Source organism: Marmota flaviventris, chromosome 15 (genome assembly GCF_047511675.1).
Source record: "Marmota flaviventris isolate mMarFla1 chromosome 15, mMarFla1.hap1, whole genome shotgun sequence".
NCBI lineage: Eukaryota > Metazoa > Chordata > Mammalia > Rodentia > Sciuridae > Marmota > Marmota flaviventris.
In genome coordinates, this window is record NC_092512.1 from 58,000,649 (window position 1) to 58,024,529 (window position 23,881).

Here is a 23,881-nt window from a genome sequence, read left to right on the forward strand (position 1 = left end):
GTAGTTTAGTTAATAGTACGTGACACATCAATAGACTTAAAGATAAGAACCATATGATCATCTTGATAGACGCAGAAAAAGCATTCGACAAAGTACAGCATCCCTTTATGTTCAAAACATTAGAAAAACTAGGAATAACAGGAACTTACCTCAACATTGTAAAAGCTATCTATGCTAAGCCTCAGGCTAGCATCATGCTGAATGGAGAAAAATTGAAGGCATTCCCTCTAAAATCTGGAACAAGACAGGGATGCCCTCTATCACCACTTCTATTCAATATAGTTCTTGAAACACTGGCCAGAGCAATTAGACAAAAGAAATTAAAGGCATAAAAATAGGAAAAGAAGAACTTAAATTATCACTATTTGCGGAAGACATGATTCTATACCTAGAAGACCCAAAAGGGTCTACAAAAAAACTACTAGAACTAATAAATGAATTCAGCAAAGTGGCAGGATATAAAATCAACACGCATAAATCAAAGGCATTTCAGTATATCAGTGACAAAACTTCTGAAACCGAAATGAGGAAAAACACTCCATTCACAATATCCTCAAAAAAATAAAATACTTGGGAATCAACCTAACAAAAGAGGTGAAAGATTTGTACAATGGAAACTACAGAACCCTAAAGAGAGAAATAGAAGAAGATCTTAGAAGATGGAAAAATATACCCTGTTAATCGATAGGCAGAACTTACATCATCAAAATGGCGATATTACCAAAAGTTCTCTATAGGTTTAATGCAATGCCAATCAAAATCCCAACGGCATTTCTTGTAGAAATAGATAAAGCAATCATGGAATTCATCTGGAAAAATAAAAGACCCAGAATAGCAAAAGCAATTCTAAGTAGGAAGAGTGAAACAGGCGGTATAGTGATACCAGACTTCAAACTATACTACAGAGCATTAGTAACAAAAACAACATGGTACTGGTACCAAAACAGGTGGGTGGACCAATGGTACAGAATAGGACACAGAGACTAATCCACAAAGTTACAACTATCTTATATTTGATAAAGGGGCTAAAAGCATGCAATGGAGGAAGGATAGCATCTTCAACAAATGGTGCTGGGAAAACTGGAAATCCATATGCAACAAAATGAAACTGAATCCCCTCCTCTCGCCATGCACAAAAGTTAACTCAAAATGGATCAAGGAGCTTGATATCAAATCAGAGACTCTGCATCTGATAGAAGAAAAAGTTGGCTCTGATCTACATATTGTGGGGTAGGGCTCAAAATTCCTTAATAGGACACCCATAGCACAAGAGCTAATAACAAGAATCAACAAATGGGACTTACTTAAACTAAAAAGTTTTTTCTCAGCAAGAGAAACAATAAGAGAGGTAAATAGGGAGCCTACATCATGGGAACAGATTTTTTACTCCTCACACTTCAGATAGAGCCCTAATATCCAGAGTATACAAAGAACTCAAAAAATTAGACAATAAGATAACAAATAACCCAATCAACAAATGGGCCAAGGACCTGAACAGACACTTCTCAGAGGAGGACATACAATCAATCAACAAGTACATGAAAAAATGCTCACCATCTCTAGCAGTCAGAGAAATGCAAATCAAAACCACCCTAAGATACCATCTCACTCCAGTAAGATTGGCAGCCATTCTGAAGTCAAACAACAACAAGTGCTGGTGAGGATGTGGGGAAAAGGGTACTCTTGTACATTGCTGGTGGGACTGCAAATTGGTGTGGCCAATTTGGAAAGCAGTATGGAGATTCCTGGGAAAGCTGGGAATGGAACCACCATTTGACCCAGCTATTGCCCTTCTCGGACTATTCCCTGAAGACTTTAAAAGAGAGTACTACAGGGATACTGCCACATCGATGTTCATAGCAGCACAATTCACAATAGCTAGACTGTGGAACCAACCTAGATGCCCTTCAATGGATGAATGGATAAAAAAAAATGTGGCATTTATACACAATGGAGTATTACTCTGCATTAAAAAATGACAAAATCATAGAATTTACAGGGAAATGGATGGCATTAGAGCAGATTATGCTAAGTGAAGCTAGCCAATCCCTAAAAAACAAATGTCAAATGTCTTCTTTGATATAAGGAGAGTAGCTAAGAACAGAGTAGGGTCGAAGAGCATGAGAAGAAGATTAACATTAAACAGGGATGAGAGGTGGGAGGGAAAGGGAGAGAGAAGGGAAAATGCATGGAAATGGAAGGAGACCCTCAGAGGTATACAAAAGTACATACAAGAGGAAGTGAGGGGAAGGGGAAAAATAATACAAGGGGGACAAACGAATGTCAGTAAAGGGGGCAGAGAGAGAAGAGGTGAGGGGAGGGGAGGGGAGGGGGGATAGTAGAGGATAGGAAAGGCAGCAGAATACAACAGTTACTAATAGGGCATTATGTAAAAATGTGGATGTGTAACCGATGTGATTCTGCAATCTGTATTTGGGGTAAAAATGGGAGTTCATAACCCACTTGAATCTAATGTATGAAATATGATATGTCAAGAGCTTTGTAATGTTTTGAACAACCAATAAAAAATAATATGTGACAATGATAATTTCTTAATTTTGATGAATATATTGTGGTTAAGTAGGGTGACAATATTAGGGGACACTGAGTGCAGGATGTGTGAGAATTCTGTACTATTTCTGCAGTTTTTCTGGAAATCTAAAACAATTTCATAATTGTTTATTTACTATAATAATGCAAATTCGTGGGACTATTTATATTTTTGAATTGAAACATGAGGAAAACAACAAAAAGAGAGGAGCCATGGCTCGTTTTGAGTCTCAAAGCTATCTATTGACAGAAAAGAAAATGCCCTCAATGAGAACTGCTCTTGAGGTATCATCAAAATCTTTGAAAAGGAGGTAGATATTAAAATTATGATTGTCCAAACACGTACAGTTTTGTTACTACTGTGTGGAATTAAGTGTTAAAAAGTTTTCATAGAACAAGATAAATTTTTAGCTGTTGGTATAGATCCTAGATTATTTTAGCCAGTTAACTCTGAGGAGACAGTTGTCAAATGTAACTTCATCTGAACAGAAGCTTTGCAGGATTTATTCTGATTCTTTAGAAGGGGAGAAATGAAAGAAAAATTTTTTGAAGTACAGAGTAAATGATTTTTAGAATGTTCTATATATCTTTAACCTCAAGAAAACTGTCACATAAATGTTATTTTAACATTCAATTGAATCAATGAATCCTGCTTTGTAGAGGCACTTATCAATCAATAAATACTGTCAAAGAATCAAGACAATTTCCTTTTTACTCATGATTAGTATAAATACAATTTGCAGTATCTTTTGGCCGCCCCATAAACACCCAAGCGTTCAAGAGTTGTCTCATAATTGCTTTTCAAAGCACAATATTTCCAAAGCCTATTTGTTGTCCTTTCCTAAATTATTCACCACATCTAGAAGATTTGTCATGTGACAGGAACACTTAGAGAAAACAGAAGATGCTGTTTTTGAAAAACAGAATTAGATTCAAGAACTTGCATGTGGCCACTGAAGTAATGCTTTTCATTTTTGACAGAGAATGTAGATGTAGGAAATTGATTGTAAAAAAAAATGTGTTGAATTTTTATTTTATTCTATTTTACTTTTTTCAGAAAGATAGGGACACAAGTGCTATCTTGCTACTAAAATTGGACATTAGCTTGCATATATGTGTGACATAGTCTCTCTCTCTCTCTCTCTCTCTCTCTCTCTCTCTCTCTCTCTCTCTCTCTTTCTAGAAAAAGGGATCAAGAAAACTTTGATCTTGTCCTATTGGAGAATAGTTTCACGTCCTTAATGACAGCGAGGGAGCCTGTCTGGCCTTTGCTTCAACTTATGGAAGAAAAATCAGTATTGGTTCACTCTCTTCTGTCAATAAAAAGCACACCTTGCCACTTCTAGGCTGAGGGATAATAATGAGAACAATTGGAACAGAGCCATATGGTAAGTCAAATACTATCTTTTCACCACTGGGATTCTAATCAGAATCATTAAATACTTTTGATGTATTGCAAAGGTATGCCTTTGCCAAGAAAATTTGAGACAACAAGTTTCTTTGTGCTACAAATATTACACTTTCTTACATAAAATTGTTACCATCTGCTTACCACCCAGGTGCTAAATGATGAAGTATTGTGAATGAAAAGCTTGTATTACTAAAAGCTTTGAGGACTTATGCTTCATTCTTCACATTGGTATTTCTAATCATTTGATTTTCCAAGCTATGTTTAGATAAGGTTTTGTTTTTCCAAACTATATAAAGGGATAACTAGCTTCAAGATTTAGGGGTTTTTTCCACCTTAGGCCATTTGAGTATTTCCAACTTTTTATACTAACATATATTTTATTAGGGTGAAGATATTTAAAAAGCTATACTTAATATTATATTATAAATGAACATCCATAGACAATGTTTAATAATTGGAAATATTTTTAAGAAAATAGATTGCTTAGCAAATCCTAAGTTTGGTACAGAATTAAAGAGCTCAGCTGAACTATCATAGAATCTATATATTCTACAAAGAACCATGTTTGGTTATTTTTTAATATAATTTAAAATTTATCAAACTGGAACCACTTTCTTCTTCAATTTTCAAACAGCCAATGGAAACACATTGAAGAGAGTATAAGCAATAATAATTTTGTCCCCCATTCATTGGTTTCTTTAAAAAAGAATTGAGCATCTCCTCAGCTGACAAGCACTGGGCTTTAAGATTTGCTATTGCTATGTTGACACCAATTCTCTAATATTTGTGGGACATGTAATCTAGTTGTTTTATGCTTAAACAATCATTAGGAAATTTTTCAAGTTCTTTTCATTATTGAGAAACAAGAAAAAGACAGTAGAAGTCAGATTGTTAGGAAAAATGTCCAAATAAATATGATTTATAATTATCTCCTTTGGGGAAAATAAGTCTCTGTTTTTAATAATTTTGTTTATATCACTAAGAACCAGCAATGAAATGGTTTTGATTTCTGGTCAAAAATTCTGAATTTAAAGAGAAAGCAAGAAAGCAATAGAATTTATGAATAAATATACTAATCACAAAATAGATAATTTTCAGAGGAATCGTGAATGTCCAAAACTGACAAAAGAAGTAGAATATTTAAATCATAAAGTGTCCTTGGGAAAAAATGGATTATACAAAGCAAATATAACTCTAAGAAAATATTATAGAAATACCTTTAAATATATAGTAAAGGAAGAACACCAAGGAAAAGTGAAATTTTAAAAACAATAGGTCAGATCATTGAGTATGGGGGCAGCTTTTGAGATCTGTGTGTTTTTTTTGAAATTATATTCTAGCCTATGGATATGGAACCATGTCTAAGGGACCTGCAGTCGGCATTGATCTTGGCACCACCTATGTTTGCGTGGGTGTCTTCCAGCATGGAAAAGTGGAGATAATGACCAACAATCGGGGAACCCAGCTATCCCAAGCTATGTCACCTTCACTGACAAAGAATGATTGATCAGTGATGCTGCAAAGAATCAGGTTGCAATGTGCCCCACCAACACAGTTTTTGATGCCAAATGTCTGATAAGACAGAGATTTGATGATGCTGTTGTCCAGTCTAATATGAAGCACTGGTGGTGGATGATGCAGGCAGGCCCGAAGTCCAAGTAGAATACAAGGGTGAGACAAAAAGTTTCTATCTAGAGGAGGTATCTTTTATGGTTGGGACAAAGATGAGGGAAATTGAAGAGGACTACCTTTACCACTGGCCTACTGTTACCATTGCTGTGGTCACAGTGCCAGCTTACTTCAGTGACTCTCAGCATCAGTCAACCAAAGATGCTGGAACTATTGCTGGTCTCAATGTACTTAGGACAATTAGCCAACTGCCACTGTTATTGCTTATGATTTAGACAAAAAGGTTGGAGCTGAAAGAAATGTGCTAATTTTTATTTAGGAGGTGGCATTTTTGATGTGTCAATCTTCACTATTGAGGTCAAATCCACAGCTGGAGACACCCACTTAGGTGGAGAAGATTTTGATAACCGTGTGGTCAATGTTTATCTCTGAGTTCAAGCAAAAGCATAAGAAGGACATCCCATCCATGAAAACAAAAGAGCTGTCCAACATCTCCATACTGCATGTGAAAGAGCTAAGCATACCCACTCTTCCAGCAAACAGGCTAGTACTGAGATTGATTCTCTTTATGAAGGAATCAACTTCTATACCTCCATTACCTGTGCTTGATTTGAAGAGTTGAATCCTGTTCCGTGGCACCCTTGATCCTGTAGAAACATCTCTTTGAAATGCCAAGTTAGACAAGTTACATATCCATGATATTGTACTGGTGGGTGGTCCTACTCATATGCCCCAGATTCAGAAGCTTTTGTAGAACGTCAATGGAAAAGAACAGAATAAGAGCATCAACCCTGATGATGCTGTCGCTTATGGTGCAGCTGTCCAGACAGCCATTTTATCTGAACATAAGCCTAAAAATGTTCAAGATTTGCTGCTCTTGGATGTCACTCCTCTTTCCCTTGGTATTGAAACTTCTGGTGGAGTCGTGATTGTCCTTATTAAGTGCAATACCACCATTCCTACTGAGGAGGCACAGAGCTTCACCAACTACCCTGATAACCAGCCTGGTGTGCTCATTCAGATATATAAAGGTAAGCATGCCATAACCAAGGATAACAACCTGCTTGGCAAGTTTGAACTCACAGGCACATCTCCTGCACCCCTTGGTCTTCCTCAGATTCAAGTCACTTTTGATATTGATGACAATGGCATCCTCGATATCTCTGCCATAGATAAGAGTACAGGAAAAAAAGAACAAGATTACCATCACTAATGACAGAGATTGTTCAGGCAAGGAGGACATTGAGAACCTGGCTTAGGAAGCTTAAAAGTACAAAGCTGAAGACAAAAAGTAGAGGGACAATATGTCATCCAAGAATTCTCTGGAGTCTTATGCATTCAACATGGAAGTGACTGTTGAAGATGAGAAACTTCAAGGCAAGATAACTGATGAAGACAAATACAAGATTTTAACAAATGTAATGAAATCATTGACTGGCTGTATAAGAATCAGACTGCAGAGAAGGAAGAATTAAACATCAGCAGAAAGAGCTGGAGAAGGTCTGCAACCCCACCATCACCAAGCTGTTCCAGAGTGCAGGAGGCATGCCAGGAGAAAAGCTTGGAGGGTCACCTCTCTGGTGGTGGTACTTCCTCTGGGCCCACTATTGAAGAGGTTGATAATGTCAGTCCAAGTACAGATATTGCATTATTCTACACAGTAAAATATGGAAGGGCCCAAATTTGTAGCAAATTACTGGGCATTCTCAATACTTGCATATAGAATGGGTACACAGGTAAAGGAAATAACATTGTACTTTATAAGCACTGTATTGCAAATGGAAAATGCAATGTCTTAAATAAAACTATTTAAAATTGGCAAAAAAATCCTCAATAGGTCAAAGTATATGACAATTTGAGACTTCAATTTCAAAATGAAATATGGCAAATTGAATTTAGCAATACATTAAAATAATTGTTCAGAATGGTCAGGGAATTTTTATTCTAGTATCCCAGAATGATTGAACATTAGGCAATATTTGCATATAATTAATCATAAAATAAAATGCTTGAAAGAAATTATATGGTAATATTGATTTTTTTCATTTTTTAAATTTTAATTTGTTATATATGACAGCAGAATGCATTAATTCATATTACATATATAGAGCAGAATTTTTTATATCTCTGGTTGAACACAAAGTAGAGTCACATCATTCATGTCTTCATTCATATACTTAGGGTAATGATGTCCTTCTCATTCCACCGTATTTCCTATCCCCATGCCCCCTCCCTTCTCCTCCCTCCCCTTTTCCCCATTTGGAGTTCATCTAATCCTCCCATGCCCCATCCCACCACATTATGAATCAGCATCCTTAAATCAGAGAAGACATCTGGCATTTGATTTTTTAGGATTGACTAACTTCACTTAGCATTATATTCTCCAACTCCATTCATTTACCTGCAAATACCATGATTTTATTCTCTTTTAATGCTGAATAATATTCCATTGTGTATATATATCACATTTTTTTTATCCATTCATCTACTGAAGAACATCTAGGTTGGTTCCACAGTTTAGTTATTGTGCTGCTCTAAACATTGATGTGGCTGTGTCCCTGTAATATGCTGTTTTTAAGTTCTTTGGGTATAGACTGAGAAGTGGGATAGCTAGGTCAAATGGTGGTTCCATAACCAGTTTTCCAAAGATTCTCCATACTGCTTTCCTTATTGGCTTCACCAATTTGCAGTTCTACCAGCAATGTATGAGTGTGCCTTTTCCCCCACATCCTCTTTTAAATACATCTTCAGATTGATTTTAGAAATTTACTAATTCAGTAAGAATTAAAGGATGGTTTAGAACATCCTGTTTCAAACAAACTGCTAAGTTTATGTTTACAGGGTTTGACATAGTGTCATCACCACTAAAATAAGTGTGATAATCAGGATGTGATGATTGCTATAACAAGCAGTCCTCCAAGTTTGTGACTCACCCAATAAAATTTGTTCATACACCATTTCCCTATGAGAGTTCTCAGCCCGGTAGTTTGGGTCAGCAGCTCTCCACTAAGTGCAGAGTCAGCAGTCAGACAGTTGGTTTTTTGGTCTGAAATCCAGTGAGGAATTGGAACATTTGGTCTTAAGCCCCAGTTAGGAAGAAAGAAAGAGTAAGGGAGATCACTTGGGAAGATTTTAAGGAACAGGCTTTGAAATGATATATATATATATCATTTTTACTATATCCCTTCTAATCCTTTGAGCAAAGAAGGGTGGAAAATACCATCTAGTTGTATTCCAAGAAGGAGAAGAAAACTGCGGTCTGGTAAATGCATAGAAGTTTCTTCCTTGAGAAAATCCAGCCAAGACTTCCTCCTTCTGTTACTAGTTTGAATAATCATTCCAGGAATGCTACCTAAAACAATCATCTGATACAGGAACAAACAGTAAAAATATTGATAAAAGTAGGAAAAATAATAATTATTTACTGATTACCCCCATATAAAAAATAAAAGTTTTAGAAATAGTAGCAATTTGGTAAGTATACCAGTTGCAAAATGATTATACAAAATACAATAGTTTTCTTATACAACAACAATAATATCAGTTAAATAGCATAAGGAAAACATTTAGGGATACACATAAAAAGAACTATGTGAATCCTACAGGAATAAGCCATTAAAATTATAGAACTACATAGGGAAAACCTTGTATCATTGGAGAAATATGTTCCTATACAGAAGTATTCAATGGAGTAAATAGATCTATTCTCCCACCCTCCAAAAAAATAAAACTATAAATTTAATGCAGCTTCTAGGAAAATCTCATGATAATTTTGTTTAAATTTCATAAAATAGTTCTAGAATTTATGTGAAATAATAAATAGTGTTTTGAGAAAAGCAAGGCTAAGTTTGTCATATCAAGCAGTATTTATTCTAAAGCTACAGTATTCAAAACAGTGTATTAGGGATGCCAAAGAGCAGAAGAAAAATATTTTTAAAAACACTAACACTAAAGTAATGATAAAGTGCCAGAATGATGCCACTCGTAGTTATATGATGAAAAATGCAGGATAAAGCAGGGAAAAACTCAGGCAGAGAATATAGCTCAGTGGTAAAGCACTTGCCTAGCATGCATGAAGCCCTGGGTTTGATCCCCCCTCTCTGTCACACACACACACACACACACACACACACACACAAAGAAATTGAAAAAAATTTGTTTTTCAATAAATATTTTTCATTTGTAGAAAATACTTTAGGAAGGTCAATTCACAATTTTAAATAACATGTCAGAATATATTGCATATTAATAGATGAATTGAAGATGCCATAAAGGCAGTAAGAGTAGCATTCAATATTATGTACTGGGGAAGTTATTTTTAAGGACAATGCCAAAGGTAGAATCCATCCACACAATTCTGTGTTTTACAATTCTGCAAATATTCACTGACAGCCAAATATATACTGGGCACGAGTGCTCAGTATTGCCCTATTTTTCATGTTCTGAACATCTAAACTATTATACAAATATTGAATGTAACTGAATACTAACATGAAGGATAATTATAGGAAAATACAAGTCATGGTGTGTAAAGGTGAACTTTTTCAATCCAAAATTCTTCATCACAAAAAGCTCTGCCAAAACAGTAAAGATATTAAGAAAATAACAGGTATTTGATCATCACTGAGGCAAAATACCTGAAAAAATCAACTTAATAAAAGAAAAGCCTTATTTTCTCTCACAGTTCTAGAGTTTCAGCCTGTGGTTGGTTGGTTCCATTGGTTTTGGGCCTTGGATGAAGCAGAACATCATGATAGGGAATATGTGGTGGAGCAATGCTACTCACCTCATGATGCTGGTAAGCAAAGAAAGAGTCAGAAGGGGCCAGGGTCCCAATATTTCCTCTGAGGGCACCCAAATGACCTGACTTCCTTATAGGAGGCCCCACCTCTTAAAGAGGAGCAAGCATTCAACACATGGGCCTTTGGAAAATATTTCCAAACCAAAACATGTAGATACAAATTGACCGTTTTATTTCTGGAAGGAAAGGATGGCTAAAAATAAAGCAAATATTATTACCTACTTTATGGAACTTCAAATTTACATAGTCAAATGATGATATCACCAAGGGAGTTTTATGTACATAGTGTCCTTTTAAAATGACTCAATCAGTCATGTATGCAGTATTTCATTTATTCAGCAAATCCTTTTTGAGTATTTCCTAGGCTATACTAAGGCATTGATGCATGAGGAGTAACATCAAGCAAAGACCAAGTTTAGCAAAATTATCACACGGCAAGCAGAGGGAAGAGCTCTTAAAAATGCTAAGTGGCTAGAGGACCACACCACACATTGTAAAACTTAAAACAGTGACAGAGAAGGCCTGGAATAAGGCAGGAAAGCTATGGAGCTTCTCAGTCACTTGACAGATTTCAAACTAAGAAGAATGATTTTATGACATTTGCCAATAAATGGATGGAACTGAAGACAATCCAAAAATCAACTCAAGATAGATTAAAGACCTAGGAATTAGATAAGAAACAGTGAAATAATTGGAATAAGACACAGAGAAACACTCCAACATATTGGCATAGGCATCAACTTTCTTAATAAGATTGCTAAAACTCAAGAAATAAAATCAAGAATCAATACATGGAATGGCATCAAAGTAAAAAGCTTCTGTGCAGCAAAGGAAGCAATAGGGAGTGTGAAGAGAGAGCCCACAGAATGGGAGAAAATCTTTGCCAGCTACTCTTCCAATGGGAGATTAATATCCAGAATATATAGAATTCAAAAATCTTTACACCAAAAATAATAATAACCCATTCAATAAATGGTCAAAAGACCTGAATAGACATTTCTCAAAAGAAGAAATACAAGAGGCAAAAAGTATGAAAAATTGTTTGATATCCTTAGCAGTTAGGGAGATGCAGATCAAAAAACTGGTAAATTTAGAACTTGTTCATTAAAGGCTCTATTCTGACAAATAGATTTAGAGTTATGGGATTGACAAATGGACTTATTTTCCAAATACATTGACCTTCATTTCTAAAATCAAAGAGGCAACTTTCCAGCTATCCCTACCTTGATTTACAAATTCTTGCTTAGGAATTATCTTGTCCATTCAACTCATGTAGGTGGTTTTCAGAGTTCTTCCAATTTCTCACATCTGCCAGCTGCTTTCCCTCACATGAATAGGCCACAGCTGCTCTATTTATCAGCTAATGTTGCTCAAGTTATTGAAAGACATGATCTTAGTTTGCCTGGGGAGGCTTATTAGCAGTGAACATGTGCTTTTGCTTCTGATTTTAAATTACTCTGTTCAAGTGGGAAGGAAAATAGCACTGCTTCACCATGCAATTAAAATGGATTTATTAAAATAGGAAGATTTCCTTTCTTCCTTTATTTTGGAAAAAAAGTTACACAAATTTTTACAAAGTTCCTTTGTTGTTGAGGACCAACACCGTTCCTTTTCTTCATTTTCAGAAATTCCACATTACAGAGTTTTTAATTTATGATTTTTTGTTATTGATACACTTATATGTACATATAAACATAGTAGATGGTGTATTTTCATCATACGGAAATTTTCATAAATGGTATACTGCACTGCATGTATCTTTAGTAATCAGCTTTTATTCACATATTATATGCTTGACATCTCTTCATGCCAATACCTCCATGCTGATATATATTCAATATTGGAATTTTTCAAAATAAGAATTTTTCTAGGATTTGAACAGATTTACTCTCCAACCAGATATAGGAGTTTCCAGAAATCTGTATTGTCCTTCTGCTTATCCATTCTGGGAGATGTATACTGGTTTGCATTGTTGTTATAATTTGCATTTTCCTTTCTTCTATTTATTTATTTTTAATTTTTGCACTTAAAATTGAGATAAAATTCACATAATACAAGATTAATCACTTTAATATTTTATGTGTGATTCTGTATGTTGTATTATATTCACTTGGTTATGCAAGCATCACCATTATTTAATTCCAGAAAGTTTTCATCTCCCAAAAAGAAATCCATAATTGTTATTGGTCTCTCTCAGTTAACCCCTCCCCCATCTCCTGGTAATCACTAATATTCATATAAATAGAATTTGCTTACTATTTTAGTCAGCTGTGACCTACTTGACAGAAAAAATTTTAGAGGAGAAAAAGTTTATTTGGTGCTCATTGTTTCAGAGGTGTCAGTCCACAGATGGTCAACTCCTTTGCTCTGGACCCAAGTTGAGGTAGAACAACATGGCAGAAAGGTATGGAAGGGAGAAGCATCTCAGGACATGGCAATCAGGAAGCAGAGAGAGCCGTGCTCACTAGGAACAAAATATCAACCTCCAAGGCACACCCCAGATATCTCACCTCCTTCTGACACCACCCGCCTGCCTACAGTTACTGCCCAGTTAATCCATATCAATGGATGGATGCACTGATTGGGTTAAGGTGCTCATAACCCAACAATTTTACCTCCACACTTTCTTGCACTGTCTCCCACATGAACTTATGGGGGACATCTCATATCTACACCATAACACTTACTTTAGACATTATATATAAATGAAATCATACAATTCTTTAGGATCTGATCCTTTAACTGAACATAAGATTTTCAAGTTTCATCTGTGTTGTACTGTGTCATCAGTACTTCAGTTTTTCTACTTCCTGAATAATATTCCATTATATGTGTACACAACATTTTATTTATTTATTCAGCAGTTAAAGGATATTTCCACTTTTGGGGTATTATGAACAATGTTACAATGAGTATTTGTGTACAAGTTTTGGTGTAGATATGATTTCAACATCATATGAAATGAAATATGTTATGATAATTGTATGTAAGATAATTAAATATATGAAATATGTTGATATAAAATACATGTTTTCAATAATAGGAGTGGAATTTCTTGGTAACATGCTAAATCTGTGTGTAACTTTTCAGGAACTGCCAAAGTGTTTTCTACAGCAGGTGCACCACTATACTTAAAACCAGCAACGTTATAGATAATCATTTCTCCACATCTTCACCAACACTTATTATTTTTCATTTTTAAATTAGAGCTATTCTAGCTGCTATTAACAGGCATCCACTGTAGTTTGCATCTGCAATTTTTTTGTTGACAAATGATGATGAGTTTCTGTTCATGTCCTTATGGGCTGCTGTGGTCTGGATGCATCTCTCAGAATTCCAGTGTTTTAAATTTAGCCACCAAAGTCATAAGTTAATGGTATGTGGAAGGCAATTAAATGAGGTCATATAGGTGGTGCACCCATGATTACCTTAGCAGCTTTATGAGATGAGACTTGAGTTAGTTCACTGGCTGTTTTGCCATGTGATGCTTTGTGCTGCCTTGGGACTTTGCAGAGTCCCCACCATGAGATGGCCCTAACTAGATAGATGTGGCCCTTCAAATGTGGACCTCCACAATAGGTAGCTAAATAAACCTTTGTTTATATATATAAACTACTTGTATGTAGCATTCAGTTATAAAAACAGAAAATGGACCAAGACATTGGTCATTTGTATATCTTACCTGGAAACATATCTATTCAGTACTTTAGCTCTTTTTAAATTGGGGTTTCTGTTTTTTTCTTCTGGAGCAGTAAATATTCTTTACGTATGCTGAATACTAGCAATCAGATATGTGATTTGCAAATATAGCCTTCTTTTATTCTGTAGGTAGATTTTACTTTATTTTTACTTCTTTATATGTGTTTTGGTGCATAAAGTTCATTTAATTCAAATAAAGTTCACTTTTTTCCTTTGGTTACTGGTGTTCTTAATGCAATGTCTAATAAATTATTGGTTAATACAAAGTCATGAAAATTTACATGTATGTTTAATTATTAAAGTAGCTGTATCTTTCAGGGTTCTCCAGAGAAATAGGCTCCAAAATATGGATAGTTAGACTGATAGAGAAGTTAGAAATAAATGCCTACTTAGAGAGTCATTTGATATTAAACAAAGATTCCAATGAGAAAAGAAAGTCTGTTAACAAATGGTACTTACTAATTGGACATGTGCTTTTTTTTCTCTGTGTAAAATTATTAAAAATTATATATAAATAATTTATGTAGGAAAAAGGTAGATTCCTTTAGGTTGAATATAAGAGATTGCCTGGGAAGGAGATAAATTCCCTATTATTCTTAGAATGTATTATAATTTCAAAAAATGTTCAGTAAGTAAATAAAGAGGAAGTTTTTATTGTCTGACTTCTGACAGAGACTTCAGGTTATTGTTATATGACTCCTGTCAAATTGTTTGAAGACTGTTATTAAAGTGGTAGCTCATGTGGAAAAGTATATTTATTTTTCAAAAAAATAGTTTCTCAAGATTTTAGTCCTAGTTCTCACATTTCTAGTTCTCATTCACATCTTCTACCAAAAATCTTAAGCATCAACATTGACAAGTCTGCCTACATTATTTTTCTTTTTGTGGAACTGGACTGATTAAATACAGAGCCTTGTGCATGCCAGGCAAACATTCTACATTGAGCTAAATTTCTAGGACTTTTTATTTTTATGTGGAGACAAGGTCTTTCTATGGAGCCTGGACTGGACTTGAACTTGTGATCCTCCTGCCTCAGCCTCCAAAGTAGATGGGATTATTAGTGTGCACCATTGCATTTGATCCTGCCTACTTATACTGAAATATTCTATAAGACATACCATAAATATATAAAATACCATCCTTATCTGGTATTTTCATAAGTATACCCTTTTAGTCTTAGTCCCTCATGGTGAATGAACATTAACTATCATAGATAGCAAAACTGGATATCTTTATATATATATTTTAAACAGATATTTAGTCATTCCACTAGAATTAGTATTATGTGATGATACAGGGAAATTTCATTTTACTTATAAGGTCACAGGATTCATTAGAGGGGAGGAAAGGGAAGAAGAAAAGTACTTTAGATTAGACAAAGGGGAATGGAGGCAAGGGAGGGAAGATGGGAATAAAAAAGACAGTAGAATAAATGGACATAATTTTCCTGTTTTCATATATGATTATATGACCAGCATAACTCCACATTATGTACAACCACATAATAATGGTAAGTTATACTCCATGTATGTATAATGTCAAAATACATTCAACTATCACATATAGCTAGAACAAAAACAAATTAAAAATTTTAAAAAATAAACATAGTTCAGTGACCTCAAGGGGAAAAGGGAGGGCCACAGGATTGTTTAATGTGAATTGATCTGCATGTGACAAACTGAAAACATTTTGGATACAGCTGAAATCCAATAGATGGCAGTGAAATACAGAAAATCCACTGATTTGGGGATCCTTATTTGATTGCTTTCTGTGGTAAACTGTTAGTTTATTGCCAATTAAAAGTTTCATCAAATTGTAGAACATCTTTAGAATCATATTACATCTTAAAAATACTGTGAGATCATGGATAAGACAAAGCTCCCTACTTACTGCACCCATGAGGATGCTGTGGCTTTGTGGAAGTAAAGGATTGAGGTTATGTAAGCAAGTTTGGGGTAAATTCAAGTGTGGAATCAACACGATCAATGGTGCTAGTATAAATTCTACATACTCTCACAGCTGGGTGTTTCTTGAAACATTGGAGCTGTTTTAAAGGAATGCTAATAATCCATGAAAGAATGGAGGAAAAGGTGCAAGGTGAATCTGGAGATGGCAGCAGGTAAACCATTAAAGGGTCACCTAAGCCACAATAAGTATCAGCAGTGTCACTGTAAGTGTCAAGCCTAATGCAATGAAGCATAACTCTGGCTTTCATCATTATAATCATCTGAAGGGTTTTAAATAAACAAAATCGCATCAATAGACTATCTGCCTACAACCTCCCCCAGAGATGCTTGTTGAATTTTCCTGGGAAGAAGTCTGAGAACTGGCAATTTAAAAACTTCTCCAAATGATTCTAATATGTAGCCAGGACTGTGAACCTTGGGCACAACTGTAAAGATAATTTTATTTCCGTGTGAACTTTAGTGTCAAAGACTTGGGATTTGGTTTGTGCTCTGCCACTTCATCACTCAGTGAACTAAATCTATTATTTTATTTTCATGTTAATTTGTGAATTTCAAAGTTATAATTACATATTTTTTGAAGACATTCATGGTAACCTGAATACATGTTAGAATAATCAAATTTGAAAGAAAATGATATTGAACTAAGATGGTATTTTCCTGAATAAAGTCAGCATTGAAATATTTTTTGTATCACAGATGTAAGGATTGTTATGTAGAAAGGGAATTTATCTTTATATCAGTTAACTATGGCTACAAACCACTTTAAAATTCAGTGGCTTAAAACAACTATGTATTCAGTTTTCAATTCTGTGTGTCAATTTAGATTGGTCTCGGCAAGGATCTATGGTTTCAGGTGATTGCCACTATAATTTCTCATGTGTTGACAGTCCTAGCTACTGATCTTTTATGGGTTGGTGGTCAAGCATGGGCAAAACCGAGGCAACACCTCTCTGCTCCAGGTGGTCTCCAGTCTTCTAGCATGCTAGCTGAGGTTTCTTCTCAGGGCATGGCAGGTGTCCCAGGAAAGTTGGCCAAAGCACACAAGGCCTCTGAAGCCAAGGGTCAGAATTGGCACACCATTACCCCTGCTGATTTCTGTTTGTCAAAATCAGCAACAAAACCAGCCCCAATTTAAGGGAAATGGAAGCACTCCTCTTTCCCTAAGGAGCAGAGATGCAAGGAAAGTGGCCCAGGAAAGTGTAATGATAGGAGGCATTTTTGCAATTTACGTTTTTTTTTTTTTTTTTTTTTGGTGGAGCAGCGGGGTAGGGGAGGTTGTCCTGAAATGAAAAATCTAGTCAATTGCTAGAATTACAGAGAAATGGATACAAAACAACAACAAATTTATAACAGTTGAATGGATGAATAATAGATGAGCTCCCTGTCACTGCAAGCAAGCAAGCCTAGGCCAGCCAGATGCCATTTGGCACATATAATATAGAAATAACTGATGCACTGTTTAGAAGGTGTGATGAGGAACAATCGCCATGGTGTTTGATTATAAAGTTTCATTCTTTGATATATTTTATTCTGGAATTTAATGGGTGAGTAAAAAATTAAATGAAAACTAGATCAAGCAATCAAGGGCCTAAATATAAAATGTAGAAACTTTTACGTTAAAGAGAGTAGAATCCTTTTATGCAGAATAAAAAACACTAAAAGATTGTGGAACTAATAGTAATAAGGGATACAGATGAAATACTGTTGTGCACTTCATAGAATGATAAAAAGTAATAAAGAACCTGTCAATATTAAGTTTTGATAAGAAAGTGGAGCGATGGGAACTCATGAACCACTCTTGGGAATACAATTTGGACTACCACTTTGAAAAAAATCTGGCATTATTTTGTAAGACAAAGGGATATGCACCCTGCAGCCAGAAATCTTACTTTTCATTTAGGAGAAAATATTTCACAGGAACACAAGAAAGCACATAAGAGAGTATTCAGAGAAACATTATTCTCCATAACATGTTTTTGAAAAAGAAATGAGCCCTAAGATTCATCACTAGAATGCATAAATAGATGACGGTGTACTCACACCATGAATATAATACACCTGTGACACTGAGGGGATTACAACTAGAGGTGTCAACATGGGTAGATCTCATAGTGTTGAGCTATAGAAATGTTCATAATATTGGTAAAAGGTCATCTACTAAACATTTCCTTTATAGAGAATAAAAATTTTGCAAGGCGAAATAATTTATTGCTTATATATACATACATACATATATACATATATACATACATATGTGTGTATATGTATGGTAAACTATAAACAAATGAAATAAACCATTAACCATAGTAGATACCTCTGAGAAGTGTTCTATTTCTTAAACTGGCTGGCGATCATTAAGTGTTGGTATTTTTTTAAGATTATAAATGCATATGTACAAAATACAAATACTTATTTCTAGTTATTTGTATGTGTATCTCACCTTAAAGAAATTTTGAGGAACTGACATTGGCACATTCATCTTTATGTTAAATATAAAAAGAATTTGTTTTCTCCTGTGTGAAAAAGTAGCTGCCCTTGTTGGTTTCACTGCTCAAATTTCTCTTGTGATCATAAAGAGAGTTTTAACAATTCCCTGTTTGGGAAGAATGAGTTAAAGTTTGTAAAAAAAAAAAAATTTGATGGCACTTTTTTTCCCCCTGAGATACTGTCAGACCCTAGTCACTGCTAGACCAGGTGTTAACACAGAAATTCAATTTGAGGATCAAAGAGTTCATTCTAGGATAAATGATACAAAGGAGACTCCTCATTCCTCTGCATGCTAGGGATGTGTACTTACTCTTGTTTGAGACAGAATTAACCCTATTATGGAGGTTGAAGCAAGAGGACTGACAGTTTGAGGTCAGTCTGAGAAACTTGGTAAGATCTTGTCTCTAGGCAAAATGAAAATAGGTTGGGGGTGTAGCTCAGTGATGGAGTGCTTGCCTAGCATGTGAATGGCCCTGGGTTAGATCTCTAGTACTGGGGGGGAAAGAAGGGGAAGGGGAGAGATAGGCTAAGGGAAAGGGGAATGGGAAAGGGAAGGGAAGCGGAAGAGGAAGAAGGAAGAGGAGGAGAAAAAATCCTGAAATTAGACTCACCAAATCTTTTCAGAGGTGATTTCTAAATCACCACTTCACCCAATTAGGGTAGTAAAAGGGCAGGCTCATTCTTCAAATCTTTTAGTTACCTGTGTCATACCCTTTGTTCATTTGCCACCCCACCACTGGACCTCCAAGGTCTAGTCCTGGTCCTGAACCTCTCTCCACCTCAAGCATCCTACTTAGATAATAACAATATCCCTTTGGATACTTGATTATATTCTACAACAACCCATTAGTACCTTGAATATTGCACCTCCGTGTGCTGCAGTCCTGCCCATCTGCAGATGATAATGACTATCTGGTTGAAGGCAGATCTCTATCCAGATGTCTCAATGTAGATCAGATCTAACCCAATATGTGGGCCTTCTTCTCACTGCTGAAAGGACTCTTGCAACAGTCTATTTCTAAAGAAAATATCCCTAGAAGGTAGCTGTAGTGAGAAAGATTCAGTCCCAGATGACCTATAAGAGCAACAGTTGTTATTTTTCTTCATGATTCATACTAAGGAGGACCATACTGTCCTGTTGGCTTGGACTGGGTTCTGTGCCTCCAACTTGTAGTGGATACACAGACCTCTCTAATTGTTCCTCTTATCTCTTGACCCCTTAGACTATTTCAAGTTTTCCTGTCAGGAGAAGAGACCAGGGCATCTAGACTTTGCTGCTTAATGAACACTTCTGCTGCCACACCCTCTTCTCTCAGTTTGGTGACCTCAGTCAGGGACTTTAGCTTGGGTTGAATTGAAGTCCAGATGTTTCTCTTGGCCTCTGATTCAGACAGCTGTCTCCTTCCTGGCATGGGTGATGCTCTTGCCTGCTGGTTGCCTGTGAGCTATGTATTCAACCCCTGCAAATTCTGTGCACCTGCTTCCTGAGCTCCTAGCAGCCTCTGGGTGGTAGCCACATGGCTGGTGAATTCAGTCATCTACCAGTTCTCCTTGACAGAACCTCAGCCACCACTGCTTAACCTGTGGACACCTGATAAACTCTTACCTGAAAGGCTGAATACTTCAATCTTCAACCTCTACCACGTATCATGGAAATTTGATTCAAGAAGTATTTCTAAAAAGAAATGTTTCCTACATTTCAAATTCTTTCATTCTCTCTCTGGTTATCCCTTTAATAGCACTCACTTTCAATTTTTTTTCTTTTTTAAAGCAGTGTGTGTTTGTTTGTGTGTGTGTGTGTATGTGTATGTGTGTGTGCTTTGCATTTATCTATATGAATTGTAAGACGGAATGTCCTCTGTAGGTGATGATAACCAGATGTTAAACGTTTTCTAAAAAACTGATACTTAGAAGAAAGCAAACATGAAAATTCAACTTATAAATATACACATGATCATTTTGAATATGATGCCCCTCACACAATAGGTGCACCATAGGTGGTGGTGGATTAAGATGAATTCCTCTGAGGTTAATTGCTTTTAACATAGAACTTCCTTGAATCACTTAATTCCCTGGTCACTTTTATAGTTACACCCCTTTAGCTACTATTATCTCAGAGGGCATTGACTTGTTAGTTGTTGAAGATTGCATATTAACCATGTGTTTGTGTTCTTTTTCTTTTTCTTTGTAATCCCTACCTCTGAAAAGGACTTCTAATGAAAATATGGAACTGATTAAGTCCCTTTGAAGCGGCCAGAGTGGAAGGAGGAAAAAAAACAGCCGAACTGAAGGATCTCAGAAAATGGGTAGGAGAGAGAGATTTGTGGAAAGGATGTTAAAGTAAAAGAGAAAATAGTGATGATTGAAATAAAAACAAGCCCTATGGAAAATTAACACATTTATTTGTTTCCTGAGGTAATAAAAACCTTAATACACAAACACACAGGACACTGTGAGCCACTGTGGGGAACTGGTCATTATTATGGGCTGGAGGCAGGGATTCAGTGCCATTTATTTTCCTACTCTTTGTACTCCCTTCAGCCCCATCTGGCAAATTACAGAAGTTACCAGAAACAAAGTGAGGAAGAGAGGGGAGGGAAGGAGAGAGGAGGGAGGGAAAGAAGGAAATTTAAGAAAAAACACATCTTAATAAATGTGATCCTTTCCCTAATTTGGCCCCTCAGATAGCCCTTTGTTCCTAGAACAAAATCCAAACAAAACCCCTTCTCTTGGTTTACACCATCCTGCATAGTCTGGTTGCTCAACTTTCACATTATCCCACCTCCCTCCTCACATGAGGCGCCCCACAGTACTGACTGCTTTTTTGCACTTCACTGACCACCAAGGGTGTTCCTGTGGAAAGTCACCTATAAGAAGAAGGATCCCACTGCTTAGAATGCCCTCTGCAGGGAGAGACCATTGATTCACGCCATTCAGATCTCAGCTCAAATGTCCCCACCCTGCCAGTTATAACCAATTACCCTTTATCCTGCCACCTTATTCCATTCTCTGTGCAGCACTGATCAATCACTGTTATATTTCTTGCTCATTAATTTATTAATCTATTAACATATAACCTCCTTGCCCCAGAATCCAAATGCCATGAAAACACAGATATTGCTCGCCTAACAAGATAAAAACAGACTTTGTCTTCCCCTCAAAGATTCTAGTGGAATAGTAGAAATACACATAAATAATATTGTGGAAAGGAGAAAATACCATTTAAGGTAAAGTTCAGTTCAATGGGCCATAAAAAATGATGAAAATGATCTACACTGAAGCTATCAGAATAGGCTTCCTGAAAAGAGCTTGAAGCTAACATTTAGAGACGTAATAGAATTGGAAGAGAGAATAGAAGGAAGAGATTTCAGTCTCAAATTTAAAAATGGAAGAAAATTCCAGAGCTTAGCAGGGCCCATGGGGCCTTGTCATGGAGAACAAGGTTCATGGGAGCTCATCACAGTGAGAAACACAGTCATGGGAAGTCCATGATCACACAGAGGACCCTTTGTGAGGAGGGTCCATAATTTTCCACATACTTTAAGGGAAGGGTCATGGCCCAGGAACCCTTACCAGCTTCTCCAGGGAATATTCCTCATGACCTATACAGTGAACTTACTAATGGCAGATCTAAGTAGTAAATTCACTAAGCAAGTCACTACTTATTGTTTCCAGTGTGCACTTAAAGTCTTAATGAAAATAAACAATAAGCATTGACAATAAAAAGAAGTTGGAGAACTAAAGAACTTAAACTACTAAGTGCAAAATCAATTTGTGTTTATCTTAAGAAATAATTATAAAACATTTACGGGCTAGGAGCTATCTTCAGCAGTGAGCAAGGAGATAAGGTCCTTGTCACAGTGTTGTCATTTTAGAGTGCAGGGACAGAAAAAAATATATATATCAACAATTAAATATATAGCTTGCTCCACAGTGGTGAGTGTGATCTTAATTCCTCTGCCCCACATAGTCATGTTCCCACATAGTCAGTACTGTGTATGTAGCTCAGACTGCAGTGATCCAACTTCTATGGACCATGTCCCTAGACAAAGCTGGGAGATTTGTTTTATTAAGTTTTTTAACTTTAAAATATGTGTCTCAAAATTTGGTAGGAATCATTGCAATGTTTGAGACCATCTTATTACTGTGTAATTATTATCATGTATATTTATAGGTTGTGATGAGATATCTAAGTTCACTCTAAGTTCTCTTCATTATGCCCCCTCTGCTATCTTAGACAAATTCTAAGAGAATTTAATAATGTTTGTATAACATTAGCACATGTTTCAGCCTAAGGATATGTAAAGTGCCCATTATGCTATCTGGTAACATTTCTGAGGTTCTACTACACTCTTGGACCAGAAGGATTTTGTTATAAACTATAGCATTTCTGGCATATGTCTTCAATTTTGACTCTGGGGGTAGTATTCACAGGAAATTAGATTTCACAAAAAGTTAATGAAGAACTGCCCTCTTTTGGGACAAAAGTAGTTGGACCATGAACAATTAAACCTGAGGTAAAATGTGATAATACCCAAACAAAAATGTATTCTATCTGAAGAAGTTTCTGGAAAATTATCAAAAACTCTTGAAATGGAGGGTGAACTGTAAAAATGATAAATGCTCTTTACCTCTGTAAAACACTACATCTGTGTTTTAGTCTTAATTTTTCTGGTAACATATAAGGGTCTGGTTGGGCATTGTAGATAAGATTGTAATAAGGATATAAAACTCTTTGAATTTTCCCATTTTCTTTGTTTTTGCCTCACTTTAAACTAGCTCTCTTTCCTTCCACAGTTGATGGTTATATATTTTCCACAGTTACTCATGCTGAGAAATATGGTGAGTTCTCAATGCATATACATGTATATTCTTATATGTCCTGGAAATAATATTCTATTCTATTATTTATACACTAAGAAAGAATAAAAATGTAAACATGTTTCTTTTTCTCTTCAATCCTGATTTGACCTTTGTGATCTTTTAGAAGTATCTATTTCCAAAAAAATATTAAACTGTGTTTTAGAATGTTATTAACTAAAAGTTAGTGAAGCCATTATAATTTTGGAAATCTTTTTACCATAGTTCAATAAATGTGGCAAGCACACAGCAGTAGAGTTTTCCCTTTAATATTCCTAATTCAAGGGAACATAATATAAGAAATGAAATAATTATGGGAATAAATGAAAACAATAGTTGAATAATGAAGACTTCAGTGGAAGATATCCCTCCACAAAGAAAAGAAGGAGCGACAAATCCTAACTATCCTATGGAAATCACTTAGTATCTTTTGTTTCCTTCATAAAGTCCAAGTCGAATCAAAAGTTTCCAGATCAC

The 23,881-nt window shown here is 35.7% G+C and overlaps 1 pseudogene; it reads left to right on the forward strand.

The window, feature by feature from the left end:
- Window positions 1–5,318: 5,318 nt before the first annotated feature.
- On the forward strand, window positions 5,319–7,313 carry LOC114101577 (heat shock cognate 71 kDa protein pseudogene; annotated as a pseudogene).
- Window positions 7,314–23,881: the final 16,568 nt, after the last annotated feature.